The sequence below is a fragment of the Perognathus longimembris genome, chromosome 1 (genome assembly GCF_023159225.1).
Source record: "Perognathus longimembris pacificus isolate PPM17 chromosome 1, ASM2315922v1, whole genome shotgun sequence".
Taxonomy (NCBI): domain Eukaryota; kingdom Metazoa; phylum Chordata; class Mammalia; order Rodentia; family Heteromyidae; genus Perognathus; species Perognathus longimembris.
Window position 1 is genome coordinate 6,272,490 of NC_063161.1, and position 19,677 is coordinate 6,292,166.

The 19,677-nt window shown below is 44.8% G+C and overlaps 1 protein-coding gene and 1 non-coding gene across 5 annotated transcripts in view; both read right to left on the bottom strand.

Moving 5' to 3' along the window:
• The window catches only part of Tnrc6b (trinucleotide repeat containing adaptor 6B), a 213,853-nt gene extending 194,637 nt beyond the window's left edge, over nt 1-19,216 (bottom strand). The window contains exon 1 of one of the 4 annotated variants that reach the window (XM_048355025.1): nt 18,894-19,216. The gene's annotated coding sequence lies outside the window, so the exon portion shown is untranslated. The remainder of the gene's footprint in view (nt 1-18,893) is intronic. The other 3 variants (XM_048355016.1, XM_048354991.1, XM_048354983.1) reach the window with 3 other exon arrangements.
• LOC125341190 lies at nt 5,144-5,248 on the bottom strand. The gene has a single exon (XR_007208909.1). It is a non-coding gene; the product is annotated as a U6 spliceosomal RNA (small nuclear RNA).
• Nucleotides 19,217-19,677: the final 461 nt, after the last annotated feature.

The following is a 19,677-nucleotide window of genomic DNA, read 5'->3' on the forward strand; positions in this document are numbered from 1 at the left end:
GAAGGCTGGGGATATAGCTCAGTGGTAGTGTCTGCTTAGTATGTTTAAGGCCCTGAGTTCAATTCCCAGAACCTAGAACCACCTAAAAAAAAAAAACCACAATAAAATAGAACTCAATAAAAAGAAGGCAGATAAACTAGGCATGATCGTAGCACTCAGGACTCACAAGCAGAAAAATAGTTAATTTGAAGCCAGCCTTGGATACATAGTAAGAACCTGTCTCCAAAAGAAATAGAGGAATCAAAAAAGACTATGACACTCACAATACAAATAGCAAGAGAGCATGTTAAAACAAATCATATCTCACCATATCAAATGGAAATTATTCATATTTTTGCAGAAATATTTAAGGCAATTTATGGCACTGAATACCTATGTTGAAACAAAGTTCTCAACTCAGCTCCTACCTTTGAGAAGTTAGAACAAATGGAAATGAGTCAGAAAAGTGGAAGACAAATACAAGAGTAGAAACTAATGAAGTAGAAAACACAGAAATAGGAGGGGGGAAAAAAAATCAATGACATTCTAAACCCATCATTTAAAAACCAGGAACAGCAAAGATCACCCTCTGAATAAAAGAAAAAAAAAAGAGATTGAAAAGTTATCTTTGAAATTAAAAAGTAGCAGATACACTCAAAGAATATTGTAGAGATTTGATCCTTCTGTGAATCCTGTGATAGAAGGATGTATGGTGGTGGGGCAAGAGGCAGGCAACAGAATAATGCTGGAATGATAGAATTATGAGGAAATAGTATTATCCTGGAAGCTTTGGAATGAATTTTAAAATGACTGTACTCAGCAGAAAACTCAATTGCTTCCATGTGTCTCCTCTCCAAGGGCCTGGTTTTACTATGATACAAATCAGGTCATGTACATTTTCACATTAAACTGTTTTGTTAAACCAATGAAAGCAAAAACATTCTTTGCAAGGAAAAACAACACTAATACATTTCCAGATAACGACAAAAATAAGAACCACAACTTATTATTAGGAGAGAAGCAATATCTCTACAAACCGTATTGATATTAAAGCCTGGCAGGGAGCTTGTAATCCTAGCTACTCAGGAGGCTGAGATCTGAGGATCATGGCTGAAAGCTGGCCTAGGCAGGAAAGTCCATCACACTCTTATCTCCAATTAACCACCAGAAAACCAGAAGTAGAGATGTGGCTCAAAGTAGTAGAACACTGACCTGGAGCAAAAGAGCTCAGGGATAGCAACCAGGCCAGTAGGTTCAAGCACCATAACCACCACCACCACCACCAACAACAACAACAAAAAGCCTGGTGGGGGAACATTATAAACATTGTCTTGCCACTAAATCTGACAGTCTAAAACACATAAGTTCCCAGAAAGACAAACTACCAAGGCTCACAGATGAAAGATAACCTAAACAGGATCATAACTGCTAAGTAATTTGAATTTATGGATAAAAACTTCCCTCAAAAGAAACCCCCACTACATCAAGATGGTCCTATTATAGAACTTTCCAAACACTTAAAGAAGACATTATAGTAGCTCTCATAAAATCTTCCAGAAATCTGAAAAGAAGGAAATACTTCCCAACTCATTCTACAAGCAGGTCAATATTATACCCTGGTACTAAACCAGACAGATTATTTCTCACACTATGAATGCAAAGTTTAAAAAAAAACACCTCAAATTAAACTCAACATTTGTGTGCATGTGTATGAAAGTCATGGGGACTGGATTCAGAGTCTGGTGCCTTTTTGCTCAAGGCTAGCACTCTACCTCTTGAGCTATAGTTTCACTTCTGGATTTTTGGTGGTTAACTGGAGGTAAGAATCTCATGGTCTTTCCTGTATACACTGCCTTCAAACCACAACCCACAGCTCTTAGCCACTCAAGTAGGTAGGATTACAAGCATGGGACACTGGCACCCAGCTCAACCTGTTTTATTAAAAGATACTACATTGTGAACAATGGGATTAATCCAGGGGATGCTGGGCAACTTCAGAAGTTGTTTTTTTTTTTTTTTTTTTTAAATCATTTTTAAATGATTTAAATGACTAAGGAAAAAAAAAGATCTCAACTGATCAGAAAAGGCACTGGATGAAATTCAACATTCATCCCTGATTTAAAATAAAGGAGAGAGAGAAGAAGAAGAAGAAAAAAAAAACTTCAGTAAGCCAGGTGCTAGTGGCTCATTCCTGTAATCCTAGCTACTTAGGAGGTAGAGATCAGGAGGATCACAGTTCCAGACCAGCCCAGACCAAAACTTCATGAGATCTCCATCTCAACAGAAAAGGCTTGGTATGGTAGTACATGCCTGCCAGCCACCCCAATTACAGCAGGAAGCACTAGCCCAGGCAAAAAGCAAGAGTTTTTAAAAATTATCTTTAAGTAGTTGCACAAAGGAGTTGCCATTCAACAAAGCAGTTTATGCATACATCTTTTCTATCCTTTTCAACATTCTCACTCATCCTTCCAAATCCCCCTTCCCTCACTTTTCTTAGTTTTGTAGGATATACATTGGATTCTTGACTGCATTTTCTCCCCTCTTCTCTTCATCTACTGGGCCCAGTCCCCTTGACCTCACCCCTTTCAAGTACCTGTTTCCAGATGTTTATTTTATTGAACTTTGACTCTGCCTTTCTAAGGGATTATACTGAGTTATCCCTTGAATCTATCGTATTTCAGTTAATACATTTGTATATACTTGTACACCATCCAACATTATTTACTAATAAGCTTATGACCTAATTCTAGCTTCCAAATGCAACTTTTGTTTCTCTGGGCCTGACTTACTTCACATAATTTTTTCCAGCCCTTTCCATTTCTTTGCAAATGGTACAATATCATTCTATCATTTTAAGGGATGAATAAAATTCCATTTTGTGTGTGTGTGTGTGTATGTGTGTGTGTGTGATGTTTCCTTGATCCATTTGACCACTGAAGGGTATCTGGGCTTATCTCACACTTTGGCTATGGTGAACAGTGCTGTAATAAACATGGTTGTGCTGGTGGCTTTACTGTATACTAGTTTGTAATCTTTTGAGTAAATGCCCAGAAGTCAAACTGCTGGTCAGGGTAGTTCTTATAGTTAGTTTGTTTTTGCTAGTCCTAGAGCATGAACTCAGAGCCTGGATTCTGCTGTCCCTATGTTTTTTGTTGTTGTTTTGAGTTTTGTTGTTTTTTTTTTGCTTAAGGCTAGCACTCTACCACTTGAGCCATAGCTCCACTCCTCACCCCACCCCCCTTTTTTTTTGGCCAGTCCTGGGCCTTGAACTCAGGGCCTGAGCACTGTCCCTGGCTTCCTTTTGCTCAAGGCTAGCACTCTGCCACTTGAGCCACAGCTCCCACTTCTGGCCATTTTCTGTATATGTGGTGCTGGGGAATTGAACCCAGGGCCTCATGTATACGAGGCAAGCTCTCTTGCCACTAGGCCATATCCCCAACCCACCACCCCCTTTTTTTTGTTTTGGTTTTTTTCTGGTCTTTTATTGGTGATAAGAGTCTCATGGAAAATTTCCTGTCCAGGCTGGCTTCAAACCTCAATCCTCAGATTTCAGCCTCCTGAGTAGCTGAGATTACAGGTATGAGCCACTGGCACGTAGCTTATGTTGTTTGAAGAACTTCCATACTGCTTTCCATAGTGGTTGAACAAGTTTACATTCCCACAAACTGTGCATTAGAGTTTCCTTTTGGTCACTTTGGTCACATCTTTATCAGCATCTGTTATCACCTGTTTTTTTGTTTTGTTTTGTTTTTTGGCCAGTCCTGGGCTTTGGACTCAGGGCCTGAGCATTGTCCCTGGCTTGTTTTTGCTCAAGGCTAGCACTCTGCCACTTGAGCCACAGCACCACTTCTGGCCTTTTTCTATATATGTGGTGCTGGGGAATTGAACCTAGGACCTCCTGTATATGAGGCGAGCACTCTTGCCACTAGGCCATATCCCCAGCCCTATCACCTGTATTTTTTATGATGGCCATTCTAACTGGGATGAGATAAAATCTCAGTGTTGTTTTGATGTGCATTTCTTTTATGGCCAGAGATGCTGAGCATTTCTTCACATGTCTGTTGGCCATTTTACTTCTTCTGAGAAGTCACTTTAGCTCCTCAGCCCATTTATTAATTGGGTTGTCAGTTCTCTTTAGCTTTTTAAATCTCTCTGTATATTCTGTACAATACACTACTGTCTGATGTATAGCTGGCAAAAATCTCCTCTCATCCTGTAGGCTATCTTTTTGTTTTGTTTTGTTTTTGTTGCCAGTCCTGGGGCATGGACTCAGGGCCTGAGCACTGTCCCTGGCTTCTTTTTGCTCAAGGCTAGTTCTCTACCTCTTGAGCCACAGCTCCACTTCCGGCTTTTTCCTATATATGTGGTGCTGAGGAATCGATCCCAGGGTTTCATGTATACGAGGTGAGCACTTTGCCACTAGGCCACATTCCCAGCCCCTGTAGGCTATCTTTTTAACTTGCTGATTATATCCACTGCTGTGCAGAAACCTTTCATGCAATGCAATTCCATTTATCAAGACTTCTGTTTTGCTATGCTTCTGGATCTTTACTCAGAATGTTCCTGTCCATATCAAGGAGTCCTAATGTTTCTCCTACTCCTTCCTGTAGTAGTTTTCTGGTTTCAAGTCTTATATTGAAGTCTTCAATCCATCTTGAATTTATGCTGGTCCAAGGTGATAGGGATTCAGTTGGTTTTCTGCATATGGATATCCAGTTTTCCCAGAACTAATGGTTGAAGATGCTGTCTTCCTTCTAGCCTATGTTTTGGGCTCCCTTTCAAATATCAAATGCCTGTAGGTCTGTGGGTTTATTTCTGGGTATCCTGTTCTGTTCCATTGGTCCTCAAGCCTGTTTTGTGCCAGTACTAAGCTGTATTCATTACTATACCTCTGTAGTAGAGTTTGAAATTTGGTATTGTTATACCTCCAGCTCTACTTTTTCTACTCAGGATTGCTTTTGCAACTCAGGGTCTTTTTGGTAACAAAGGTTTGGATTGCTTTCTCTTTCTCATTGAAGAATGATAAGATTCTGATGGGATTTACATTGAACTTATAGATTTTTTTGGTCAGTATTGCCATTTTCACAATATTAATTCTACTAATCCAGGAGCATTGAAGGTCCTTCCACTTCCTTATGTTTCCTTCCATTTCCTTCTTCAAATTAAAAATATGGATTGCTTCATGAATTTGCATATCATACTTGTGCAGGGGTCATACTAATCTTTCTCTGAATCATTCTAATATCAGTATGTGTGAGAGGACACAAACCAGATCATATCTCAAATATAATCAAGGCAAAAAGGTCTAGAGGCATGGCTCTAGCAGTAAAGAGTCAGCTTAACACGTATGAAGCCCTGAGTTCAAACTTCAGTAATGAAGAGGGGTAAAAAATAACAAAAACCTCTGTTAGCTAGATTAGGAAAAGAAATGTTGTTTTAGCTGTAGTGGTAGATGTCTGTAATTCCAGGACTCAGGAGGCAGAAGCATGAGAATCTGCCGCTCGAAGCCAAGCTGAACTACATAGCAAGACCCTGTCTGAAGAACCAATGGGCTGGGAGCTTATCTCAGAGGCCTAGTTTTATGCCTAGTATAGGTAAGGCCCTGGTTTCATCCTGAGGACTACAATTCTGTAATGTGATAAAGGGAATCTAGGAAAGAACACTAATGTCACCAAACATACTAGATACCGTTCCCTAAGATTGGCAGAGAGGGGGAAATAATCAACAACACCCACTTCTACCCCTTCTGAGCAGTATCATACATAAAGTCCTAGCCACTGAAAAATAAAGACTAGTAAGTGAAATCATGTTTCTTTATAAAATATGTTTAAAAATATGAAATCTGGAGCTGGGAATGTGGCTTAGCAGTAGAATACTTGCCTAGTATGCATTTAGTCCTGGGTTCGATTCCTCAGCACCACATAAACAGAAAAAGCCAGAAGTGGTGTGTGGCTCAAGGGGTAGAGTGCTCACAGTGCTCAGGCCCTGAATCCAAGCCCTAGGCCTGCCCCCCCCAAAATGTAAAAATACAAAATCTGCAGGACACTGGTTGTGCACACCTGTAAGCCTAGCTACCCAGGAGGCTGAGATCTGAGGATTGTGGTTTGAAACACATCCAAGGACTCTTATCTCCAATTAGCCAGCAAAAAGCTGGAAGTGGAGGTATAGTTTAAGTGGTAGAGTGCCAGCACTGAGTGAAAAATCTAAGCAAAAACAGGAGGTCCTGAGTTCAAGCCTCAGTACCAGCATGCACAATGCATGCGTGCGCGCGCACACACACACACACACACAATGTAGAAAGACATCTATTTTTAAAAATGACGCTAGTCCAAGACACTAGTAGCTCATGCCTATAATCTATAATCCTACCTGCTCAAGAGGCTGAGAACTAAGGCTCATAATTCAAAGCCAGCCCAGGCAGAAAAGTCCAAGAGCATCTTATCTCCAGCTAACCAGCAAAAAGTCAGAAGTAGAGGTGTGGCTCAAGTGACAGAGCACCAGCCTTGAACAGGAAATGTGAAACAAAGACCTCAAGGCTTCCTACAGCACACACACACACACACACACACACACACACACACACACACACACGCCACCAGTACCAATGCATGAAATTAACCAAATTTAAATTCTATATCCAGATAAAGAGGGAAGCAACATTTAGAGAAAGTTTCTGGAGATTTAAGAAGAAAAAAACTAGATAGTAGCCCAAAGCAGGGAGAATACGTAAGTCAAGGCTTCATAAAACATAAGGATGAAATGGAGAAATCAAAGGAAAAAGATTAGAGAAGTCAACAATTCAAAACTAGAGACAGCTGGTAGATGGAAGATAAAGGCATTTGGCTCAGAAAGCATTTTGATTTCATAAGGTAAGAAAACACAGGTTTCAGGTTTTCAAAGAAAGGGAAAAGAAAATATTAGGTAGGAAATGTTTTCTGGGGAGCAACCAGAAGCAGCACAGCTGGGAGTATAACTCAGTGGCAGAATGGTTGTCTAATAAGTGCAAAGCCCTAGATTGAATCCCTAGTGCTGCTAAAATCAATTGATTGATGTAGCCTGAAGATGACTAGAATCAGAATGGCATGGAAACAAGTATGTTCAAAATGCAAAACTGCCGGGCACGGTGGCTCACTCCTGTAATCTCAGCACTCATGAGGATCAAGAGTTCCAGGTCAGTCTGAGAGAAGACACCTTGATCCTATCTTAAAAAGAGTCACTGAAAAAAGAGCTAAGTGATAGGGAAGTCATTCAATATCAACATTAGCAGATTTCAAAATGTAAGTATTAGAGGATGGGCTCCAAGACCATCAGCCACATGCTGGAAGGAAGCAGCGCCCCCTGGGATTACCTTTCTGAAAAGCATCCCGAGTCTTCCATCCCAAAGATGGAAGCAGAATGACTAAAGGAAAACAAGAAAATGACCCAAACACACATTTTTTTTCAGGACAGTAAGTGCAGAGGGCATCAGCTTTCAAGGCCAGCGCACAGATCGGTGGGGCCCTGGCACGTTCTGGAAGCGTACAGTGGGGCCACGAAGTGCTGAGACAGAGTCACAAGCTGTGGTTGGGGAGGGTCCCCCTTTTAAAGTTTTCAACCCAGCCTTTACTGGTTTGAAATGTGATGTCTTGTGCATTTTCATTCTATTGTTTGGGTTTTGTTCTTTCTACAAAGAGCCTTTCACTGTTTGTTTTCTTTTCGTTGTCAGTGTTTTAAAGGTAACACTCCCCCTGGGCCATCTGTGTGCTAGACAGTGGTAGCCAGAGACACACAGACGGCCTTTCCATAGTAACTCACAGCCTCTGCCCTGCATGGTTTAAGCAGGAGTAATGACTGTGCTGCTTTAAGGGAATTGAGCCAAACTGCAAGATAAAAACATCCTCAGTGCTAAGCATACTGGTATAACAACACAAACTTTTATCATGAAAGGAGGAAGACAGAAGAGATGGTGGTGAAAGATCCTTTGAGAATCTGCTGTCCATGGTTCACCTAACAAGAGAGACTATATTTAGAAGTTCCGTGGAGACATGCATGTGGGTAAAGCTCTCCTCATGCCAAGGGAGCCTGGAGCACACTGCTCCATCAGCAGGTCTGCACAGGAGGAAGAGGCAGCTCCATCTTTTACTCAGCTCTCCTTCCTGCACCAGAACCTCATGTCCAGCAGCTGCTCAAGACATTTCTCTGCAACTGCTGGGCGGGGGGGTGGAGGGGGAGAGCTGGGAAGGGGGCTCTAAGTTAGAAAGCCTGGGTCACATTTACTTTTTGAGGGTCCTAGGTTATATATATTTAAAATACAGCATACCAAAAAAGCATTATAGAAATAGGCCACACTCACTGTTAATTGTCTCAGCCTTCTCAATCTAGACTTTAATCATCTACTCTCATTCTGGAAATACCAAGCAGACATGCAAAGCTGAAAAGCACTGGGTAATCAATAAGGTATAGTGATCCCATAACCTTTTCTTGTTGCTGTTTTTGTTGTTGGTTTGTGTGTATGTGTATGTAATAGGATCTCACTATGTAGCCCATAAGAAGTCTTCCCTAGGAAGACTCTTTCCACCTCCCCTGGCTGCATTTAGGACATTCCTTTTCATCTCTGCCCCACCTCTTGTATGGCCTATTACAGTACTTGTCCTACCTAATGGCTGGGTATCCTTCAGGAGCAAAGGTCTTCTCTTCCCATCCCAGCAGCCCTGGCAGAACCCTCCTGTCTTAGCCTTCCATGCACTGGGATTGGGGCTGGAAGTATGGCTCAGTGGTAGAGCGCCTGCCTAGAAAACTGGGTCCTGAGTACAAATCCCAGTACTGTCTAAATTTTAAGCTGGGCACCTGATGGTCCATACTTGAAATCCTAGCTACTTGGAAGGCTGAGATCCAAGGATTGTCGTTTAAAGCCAGCCCCTCTTCACTCCCCCCTCTTCACCTCCCCTACTCAACCATCTCCCACCCAACCCTGCAGAAAGGTCCATGAGACTTTTTGTTTGTTTGTTTTTGCTCTTCATTGTCTATTTATTTGGCAAATGTTGGCAGAAAACAATCTGGTACTGTAGAAGGAACAGGAGAACAAAATGTCTGCAGTGTTATTCTGTCAACGTGTGCAGAAGAGCTCGATCAAAGACCAATGTGGACAGTTTAGAAGTACTTCTTCTGTGATGACTGGGGTGTTAGTAGGGTGCTTGCTTTTGCTTTTTCTGATTTTATTGTCATTATTCACCTGTGTTGTTTAGTGAGTGCTCCATGAACACAGCCATGAGCCACGCGTGTGGCTGGAACACTCTCAGGAGCCAGGCTCTCCAGGAGGTGCCTCCGGTGCCCAAAGCACTCTCCTTGAGATGAGATGAGCCAACCTGGACAGCTCTAAGCTGAAGTGGGATGCCGAAATCCCTTCCTCGGCCCCCCATAATGTGTCAGGAACCGCAGGACAAAGATAACGGGGAGACGGTTGGATGGTTGAATAAGTCTCCTCCATGAGACTCTTTATCTCCAATTAGTCACCTAAAAACCAGAAGTAGAACTGTGGATCAAAATGGCAAACACTAGCCTTGAGCAAAAAAAGCTCAGGACAGCACTCAGGCCCTAAGTTTAAGCCCCATGACCAACAATAAATAAATCCATATGTCTGGGAATGTGACTTAGCGGTAGAGTGCTTGCCTAGCATGCATGAAGCCCTCGGTTTGACTCCTCAGTACCACATAAGCAGAAAAAGCCACAAGTGGCGCTGTGGCTCAAGTGGTAGAGTGCTAGTCTTGAGCAAAAGCAGCTCAGGTCAGTGCCCAGGCCCTAAGTTCAAGCCCCCAGGACTGGCAATCAATCAAGAAACATGACCATGCACCAAGATTACTGGCATTACAACTGTTCTTAAAAAACTATTTAGTGATTATAGAATGAAGATGGCAAAAGATGGGATGCACTAGGGAAAGGAGACACTACTTAAGAGTAAGAGGCAAGGAGGGCTGGGTGACTCGGGCACTAGAGTATATGCCTAGCAAGTAGGAGACCCTGAGTTCAAACCCAAGAACTAGGAGGAAAAAAAAAGTCTAACTGGTAGGGCGCAATGGTAGGAGGTGCTAGAATTTGGATCTTGAATGACCCCCCTGGAGGCCCCTGTTCTATTAGGAGGTACAGAGCCTTTAGTAAGTAGGGCCCAGTAGAGGGAAGTGAGATGGGTCTATATGGATGTGTCCTTGAAGAGGATATACAGAGACTCTGGCCCCTCCTCTTCCTGTCTCCTTTGCTTCCTGGTCACCAGGATGTGAGGGCTCCCTCCATCAGGTGCTCCCACTAACCACCACAATGTACAGTGTTGCCATATGCCCCAAAGCAATGGGCTGAGAGCATGGACTGACCCCTCAAAAACTGTGAACAAGCCAACTGACCAAGGATACCCTAATCTAAGCATTTGCTCTTTTTAAGATGGTTTTTCTTTACAAATTGGTTACAGTAACAAAAAGGTAACACAGAAGGGGAAAGAAAAGAGAAGAGGTGTTGAAACTGAAAAGAAGGAAAAGGAGCTAGATTTCCCCTCTGTCTTTCATCAACTCTGGTTAGCAGTCAAGGAGGCGAAGGCTCTCTTAGTGAATGACCTGGAGGCAGAGCTGAAGCTGTGGGACCCATACCCAGGAGCCCGCAGTAGTCTGGGTATGACCTTCCTGATTTAATCCCTTTTGCTGCTGAGTGTCTGGGCCCTGTGAGATGGCATCAGCACTCGCCACAGGTCATCTAGAGGTCACTTCACTCGGCTGACGTGAGTCACCACGTTCTAAATCTACCTGACATCACTTGCAGTTACAGGTACTCTTCTCAACAAGTATATTAACTAAGGAGGGACAAGCACGATTCTAGTTGATGATTATTTCCTGGAACATACTTTACAATGTCTGTGAGTTCAAATACTATGCAAAGGATCATTACAAATAAAGTTATTTCTAGTTCCAAATGGAAGTCAGCTGTTGGTCCCGTACCGTAACACCAGCTTCCTGTGCATGCCTGCCCCACCCCTTGTACTGTACTGTCTAGTATAGTACTTATCCCACCAATGGCACCCTGCGTCCACATCTATATTGTGTACTTGGCTCTGAATACCTCAGGAACAAAGATCTCCTCTTCCCAGCCCAGCAGCCCTGGCTTCTAGCACAGTATTCACTGCCAGGTAAGCACTCAAATGTCCCAGAGTAGTCATATGCATCCTTAGCATGTAACAACATTTTTAGAGAGACAACCATTCTGATTATGTCTACCAGTAAGGATTAAGCGGTTACTCACTAAACCCTACAATGACTAAAACAAAATTTTCAATTGTAGTATTTTCTAAAATCTTAAAATGTTTACCTATTACAAGTAGTATTAGAGTTAAGTGCAATGTATAAACACATAGAAACATCACATTGTATAGTATATAGGCACATAATTATTACCTGTAAACTGAAAAAGGAAAAAATAAATAGCTGGGAGTATAACTCAGTGGCAGAATGGTTGTCTAATAAGTGCAAAGCCCTAGATTGAATCCCTAGTGCTGCTAAAATCAATCAATCAAACAAACAAGCAACCTGCAAAGTTCAACTATCACAACAGCTAATTTTGATTTTTAATTTTTTGTGGTGCTGCAGGGGAACAAAATCCAGAGCCTCTTAGCTGCTAAGCATGTGCTCTGTCATCACTGAATGCTACCTCTGGCTCAGGTTTTTAAAATACTGTTTTGACTCTATCTTCCTAATTTGACTGAAACAATTTTGAGGACCTATCTATTCCATGTAACACACAATGCTAGATGCCAGTTAACAAGAGACAAAAGTATTTTTACTCATGCAGCTGTTTCTCAACAGGGTAACATAATATATAAATTAAGTGCTTCTCTTACAATTGTATTAAGTGCTTCTAAGTGTTTAAAAAGGGGCTATCTCTCCAGGTACAGAGACTAGGAAGTCATTAATTAATGAAAGGGGTGGAGGCATGGCTCAGTTAGTAGAGCACCAGCAAATGAGCAAAAGTATCAGAAAAGTATCAGATATTACTAGTCCCAGTCCTCTACAGAAAAAAAAAAAAGCAAAAAGAAGTGGCCTATTGGCATGTTAACTGAGTTCTGAAGACTCAGAGATAGGGAGTAAAACCTGGGTGCAGGCCTTCCAGGCAGAGTGAGCCATGTGTACTAGACAGTACCCGAAGCAGAAAGAATAGGCATTCTAGGAACCTGAAGAGGACCGTGTGACAAGAGCACAGGCAATCAAGGAGAGGACAGCAGGAAATGAGGGTTGTGGCAGGGTCTTCACTAGGTACTCAGTTACCAGGACAAGAATTAGAACTCAGGTTCTTATTCACATGGCTGTCACATCTGGGGCAGGTCAAAGGGCACAGTCTCTAGGTCTCATTAACTGTGGGAGAACATCAGATCTATTATATTGGCATTATTATTTTTTTAATTGGGGGGGGGCAGTCCTGGGGCTTGAACTCAATGCCTGGGAGCCATCTCTGAGCTTCTTTTTGCTCAAGGCTATCTTTTGGCTTTTAGGTGATTAATTAATTATAGATAAGAGTCAAGGACTTTCCTGCCTGGGCTGGCTTGGCTTCCAATCACAATCCTCAGAACTCAGCCTCCTGAGTAGCCAGGATAACAGGTGTGAGCCACTGGTACCTGGCTGTTTTGTTTTGTTAAATCCCACTATATATCCAGGCTGGCCTTGAGAACCCCCTCATCCTTCTGCCTTTGCCTCCCACTTGCTGGGATTACAACTATGAACCACTATGCTTGGTTTTTTTTTTTTTTTTTGGCCAGTCCTGGGCCTTGGACTCAGGGCCTGAGCTCTGTCCCTGGCTTCTTCCCGCTCAAGGCTAGCACTTCGCCACTTGAGCCACAGCGCCGCTTCTGGCCGTTTTTCTGTATATGTGGTGCTGGGGAATCGAACCTAGGGCCTCGTGTATCCAAGGCAGGCACTCTTGCCACTAGGCTATCTCCCCAGCCCCACTATGCTTGGTTTTTGAATAAATGTTTTATATTGAGATTGATGTAAAACACGTAAGATCTAATAGTTTTTATTTTTTAACAAAAGACTGTTCTCACCAAAGTTTCAACAATTCTCTAAAAGCACAGGATTCCCCATCTGCAAAAGAAAAAAAAAACACCATAGGTTCTATGAAACTAAGTCATTTATGTTGGGTATTTATTCAGTCAACATTTGCGTGTCTACAGTAGGTGCCTGGATATGCAGAGCCAAGTTGTCACTCGTAAGCTTACACTCCAGCAACACAGACAAATTTAGAAACATGATATAATGTAGTCCATGCTACGAATAAGGAAGCAGGAGAGAAATTAAATCTTCCTAGGAAGAATTGATCATTTCACCTCTGTGTTAGGGCTTTTAAAGAACATTTTGTCACGACATAGTTTTTGAATTCTCAAGCATTCCTGCACTTGGAACATAGCTGGCTCTCAGGCAAGTGCCTGTAAAACACACAAATGCACAGCTTTTGACTCTCTAGTTCTAGCCTCTGAACTAGGAATGCATGAATGCCGATAATTATGCAATGACTTTGGAGCTCTGGTTTTGAAGATGGTGAAGAGCCAGTTTCCAAACCATGAAAGAAAAGATGTGCCATTACTGTCAAACTTTTTTGGTTTCTCATTTTCTGAGAAAAGATCTCACTAAGGTATAACCTTAAGTATAACTATTAATCCTCCTGCCTCAACCTCCTGAATACCAAGGACAGTTATATACCACCTGGCACAGCTGCAAAGTTCACTTCTGAGTCAACCTGAAAACTTGTAACAATATCTAGTCAGCTATTCTTTTTTTTGGGGGGGGGGCGGGTTAGTTGGTTAGTTATGGGGCTTGAACTCAGGGTGCTGTCCCTGAGCTCTTTCATTCAAGGCTAGCGCTCTGCCACTTTGAGCCATAGCACCACTTCCAGTTTTCTGGTGGTTAACTGGAGATAAGTGTTATACACTTTCCTGCCCAGGCTGGCTTCAAACCATGATCCTCAGATCTCAGCCTCCCGAGTAGCTACGATTACAGGCATGAGCCACCAGCATCCAATCTGGCTCAGTTATTCCTTATTTAAAAAAAAAAAGTGAATCTACCTAAAGCATGTAAGGTGAATGTCCATAATTCTATGTATGTTAATCTACCCTAACAAGGTGGTTGGGGGCAGAGGATGAAGAAACTATCTCATCAAGACAAGGCCCTGAATTCAATCTTCAGTACTACCTCCCAAAAGCCATATTCTCCATATTTCATGATCTCTGTCTCAAAGCAATTTTGATCATATATTCCACTTAAAATGCTTATAGATTGCCTACTACAGATGCTTAGGGATGCGAAGGGGCAAACCAAAGGCCTGTTTCCAAGAAAATCAGGCTTCGTGGGGAAGCAGACAACATACAATTGAGGATAATCAAGGTGTTTCACATACCCTCCCTGAGGGTATGAGTGTTTGGCAAAGAGTCTAATTCACCAGACACCCATTCCAATTAGTCAATATCTAGTGTTTCTCATCTGTAACTATAATAAAAATGGGACAATACAGATGTTATTAAAAAAAATCACACGAAACTTGGAACAGTGGTGTTCACCTGGAAGACTGAGGTGGGAGGACCACGTGAGGCAGAGTCTGAGGTTGACTAGACAATCAGGAAGACCGTCAGCTCAAAAAGAAAAAGTTAGGGAAGGAAGAACAGAACGTTTTGGGATGATCCTTGGGTCCCTGTGTTTCTCAAGGAAGGGTAGCAGTGCCTGCTCCAAGGTTACTCCATCTTGTCCACTAAGTTCTTCCATCTTGTACAAAACCGTAACATCAGAGCCGGCTATTACCTGATCTTCACACTTAGCATATTGGAACGATGGAAGCTGCTTCAGGAGGAGATGAATCCAGTTATCGAAAGGCCAGTGGCTGGAATTACCCAGGTCTGGCTGTCAACTATGCTGAAGGCATGGCTGAGAGTTGCATCTTCCAACATGGTAGCTGCTACCTACCAATATGTGGCTACTGAGCAGCTGAAATGTGGTTAATGTGAGCTGACACGGATCTGACTAAAAACCACATTCCAGATTCCAAAGACTAAACAGGAAAAAAGAATGTGAAGTATCTCAGTAATATATTTAATGATTAATAATTTAAGTCACAGGTTGGATATATTCAGGGAATAAAATGGTACAAAAATCAATTTCACTTGTTCTTTTTTGTGTGTGTCGGTCCCAGCACTTAAACTCAGGGCCTAGATAGCTTTTTTTGGTTAAGGCTGGTGTGCTCGGCTACCACTTTGAACCACACCCTCATTTCTGGCTTTTTGGTGATTAATTGGAGGCAAGAGTCTCACAGACTTTCCTGCCCAAGCTGGCTTTGTTTCAATCCTCAGGCCCCTGAGCCTCCTGAGCAGCTAGGATTACAGGCGTGACCCACTGGTGTCCAACTCTTTTTCCTTTTTTAATGTAGCTACTGAAGATTTTAAATTATGGATGTAGCTCACTTTTGTGGTTTGCTTTCTATTTCTATTAGACAGGGGTAGTCCAGAGAGCTTTAAACAACAAAATAAAAAGTTTAAACTCTACAGACAATAAAATACCACTGTAAGCTTTCCATCCTAAGTGTCTATGAGAGATTAAGGAGGGCACAGGAAAGATAAAGCATTCTTTTAGGATCATTAGCTTGGGGGCAATCTATAGGGACAAAACGCTCAACAATTGTCAATGTCAAAGCTGCCTATGTTGAAGGGCAATAAGGCTGCTTGGCTGGAAAGTATACGAGGTGCCCAAACACACCTTGCTGGGTGGAGAGAGAAGGAAGAACTCAAGAACAGGTTGAGACAAGAGAGGACGAACAGGTGCAAGTGCTGATGTCAGCCTGCATAACTAGGCTGCAATGCTCACCTGACCCACAAGCTCAGCATAGGTTAGGTTAAATCTGGTCTGGCTTAGTGGTAAATCTCACAGCACAGGCTCAAGGAACAGAGAAAAGGACAAGCATCTCTTCAGAAATTTCAGTTCTATCTCTATGTGGCAAGCCCTCCACCAGTCAGGCTAAATCACAGAGAAGCCCAGACAGAGGGAGGAGAAACTACCAGAAACCACAGGATAACAATAAATAATAAAGGCAAAAGCCCAAATCATAATATAACCAACAACTATTTTCTGGGAGTCTGGTTGTCAGGCTGTATGCCTGACACTTGGACAGGCTCTTGAGATTGGGCCAACAAGCCTTTGCTTAGTTAGCATGCACAAGGCCCTCCGGAGATTCAAGCCCAAACAAAACAGGCCTGGTCCTGATCCACAAACTGTGGTAAGAGCTATGAAGGATGAACAGATATGGAAGGTGTCTGGGGGGTAATGGAAGTTTCAATAGATAGCCAATGACTTTGGCCTCAGGATTCTCCAGTGACTGTCCATCTCTATGTATGAGCTCTCTGCATCTTATTTCCTCTGAAACAAGAAAGCAAACATTTATTGAAAAAAGTTTCTTCAAAGATGTAATGAACTATTCCTGCAATTCCACTGGGGAGCCTGAGGCAGATAATCATGAGTTTCAGACCAGCCTGCACAAGACTCTGTTTCAAAAAAACAATAAAATATAAAAACCAAGCCCAGTACTGGTGGCTCATGCCTGTAATCCTAACTGCTCAGGAGGCTAAGATCTGAAGATCACAGTTCAAAGCCAGCCCAGGCAAGAAAGTCCACAACATCAAGTAGAAGCACTAGCCTTGAGCAAAATAGTTCAGGGACAGCACCCAGGACTGGTATGCACACACACACACACACACACACACACACACATCATGTAGAAGAAATAAAAAAATACTTTAGATGTTCTTCCATAGAAAATCTTAATTTTAAAAGCCAAGAGTGAACTTAATTTAACCTTAACTTCTGTTGGACTATGGCAAGGTAATCAGTAGAGGCATTCTCCTTTTCTTCGTGTGTGTGTGTGTGTGTGTGTGTAGTACTAGCTTTGAACTCATGGCCTCAAACTGCTAAGTGGGAGCTTACTACTTGGGTCATGCTCCAGTTATTTTTGAAATTGGGTCTCACTTTTTCCCAGGGCTAGCGAGGACTGTGATCCTCCTGATCTCTGCCTCCCAAGTAGGCAGGATTAGAGGGATGAACTGGGATTAAAGCCATGAGTCACGGGCACCCCAGATGACATTCTCCTTTTCTACATTTTTAAGTATTGGGGTTGAGCCTAACTGAAGCCATGTCCCTCTCCAGTCTTCAGCGTCCTGCCTTTCTCCCTCTGGATAATTTTAGAGCCAAATGAAACAAACACAGCTGTGAAGCCATGCAGACTTCAGGCTTTTCCTAGACGCATGGCTCCTAGAGGCCTTTTTCGTCCCCAGAACAGAGATGGTGTCTATGCCACAGGTCTGAGTCAAGGAGTAGGATAATAAAGAGGTGGCACGTGGTAAGCATCCAATAAATTCGAGCCGATGTTACTATCACTTCAACACATGCGATGGCTCTGATTTTAAGACGTTTTTAAGTGCTATTTGAGGGGAGTGTTTTTTTTTTTTTTCTTTCTGGGCATGGTATTTATGTTAACAGACAAGCAGCTTAGGAATTTCTTACTCCTCTTTTAGTCCTACACTGAAACTACTCAGTTCAAACCATGATGTTCAGGGTAAGCACTTAAAATGGCCACAAATAAGAAAGTATACAAGCATCATTACTGCCATCACTGCATCCTAAGTACAAGTCTGTCTGTCTTGCATCTGGGATGCTGGTGAACCTAAGCACAGCGACTTTACCTGCGGCCAAGTCGAGAAGCCAGAGAGAACAGACCAACCAGTACACCACACGTTACTAGAAAAACCTATGTCGTTTTACAGGGAAGATTACTGATGCTTCACCAAACCAACGGGAAACGCACACTCATGAAATCTTCCACGCGGGGAAAAAAAAAAGACCTCTACAATTAAACTCACAAAATGCGATGATGCGTGATTTCTGTGCACCTTAACTTCTACAGGTTTAACTGCTGGGGAGGAAAGGATGCATTCACTGATTCTTGGTTTGCTTTATTCACCGAGTCAAAAGTAACAAAACAGCCAAAAGGTACGTAAGAAAGCCAGAGGAGCCCACGCCCCAGGCCGGGGACCCGCACCTCCCCGCATCCACAGAGCGAGGGCCTCACACGCCCCTCTAAGTGTATTTCGCTGGCGCGGGTATTTGGCCACTGTGGGCTCCTTAGCCCCCAGCCCTGGTTTAAAATCTAAAAGGCAGCAGCCCGGAGGCAGGGGGCATCCGCTCCCCAGCGTGGCTTCGAACCGCCATCGCTCCAGCCCCTCGTTTCCGGCCCCCACCGCCTCCCCAGGCGTCCTCGCACGCAGGGGCCTCGGCCCGGTGACTCCCTCCCACAGATCCCCCGCACACAGCGCCGGGCGTCGAGGGCCCCCGAGGTCCCCCCCTCCCCCGCCCCGCTTCCTCCCACCGCCAGGTACGGCTGGAGCCCGAGGGCCCCTCAGCGCCGCCGCCAAGCCCACCCGGAAGCCCTTCCCGGGCTCACACCTGCCGGCGCGTGACGCGGGGCCACGCGCACGCCCCCGCCGGGCCGACCCGGGGCGTCCCGGGTCCGCGCGCCAGACCGGGCCCCGCGGGGCCCTCGCCTCGCCGTCTACCCGAGACCAGGCCCGCGCCCCGCGCCCCGCGCCGCCGCCCTCGCCCGCCCCGGCGCCCACGCCCCCCACCCCATGCGGCCCGCGGCCGCGGCGCGCGCTCGGCGGCGGCGGCGACGGCGGGGACACGCACACGCCGCCCCTCGGAGGGCCGGGCCAGGCCGCGCCGCGCGCCCCCGGGCTGGCGTCCGGGCGGCCCACCCGCGGTCGCCCCGCTCCGGCCTGGCGGCGTGCGAGGAAAGGAGGGGGCGTGGGAGGGAGAGGAGCGTGGAGGAGGGCGGAGAGGGGGAGGGGAAGGACGCCGCGGCCCTCGGTCCTCACTCACCGCCCAGCCGCGCCGGCTCCCGGAGCGCGGCGGTTCGCCGTGAGCAGGTCGGGCGATGACCGCGGCTCTCGCTTCTCCGCAAGGCTATGGAGGCGACGTCGCTGGGGGACTGAGGGGTGCGGGGGGGTCACTCTCTCCCGCTTCACCTTCCTGAAGCACGGGGACCCCAGAAACTAAAAACAAAATAAACAAACTTTCCCCTCCGCCTCCCTCCCCCAAAACCACAACACAAACACTCGGGAGCCCGCCCAGAGCCCCGCTTCATTGGCCGTAGGGAGGATGCCTCTAGCTCTCACTGGCTGACGTTTGTGCCTGTCAGCCTGTGGTTCCGCCCCTCCAATTCCTCGCCGCTGCTGTCGCCCCTCATTGGCTAAATGCTTCCCGTTTGACGAGCTAGGATTGGCCGCCCGGCCTGCGCCAATCATGCGGGGACACACCCCCTCAGCATCCCAGAGGCCGCTTCCTCGGTCGCGGGCCCGGAGCGACGCAGGGGAAACTAGAGCATGATGGCGGCCGAGCTCGCTTTGCGCAACCATCCTCTTTTCTCTGTTCTTAGCTCATGGGTGCCTCTCCCGGGCCCAGTTTCCCCTAAGCTCCTCTCTCCATCCAGTACTGCGTAATAACGGAATCGATACGTGCCGGCTCCTTGGTTTATCCCCTGCGAAGGGCTGTGTGGGTTGCTTGGGCGTCATTGGACTGCCGGGGTGCCGCTCCGACTCAGAGCCTCAGGCCATTGGTGGGACCCGCCAGAAAGCCCGGCCAGCAACAAGGGCCGACGCTATTG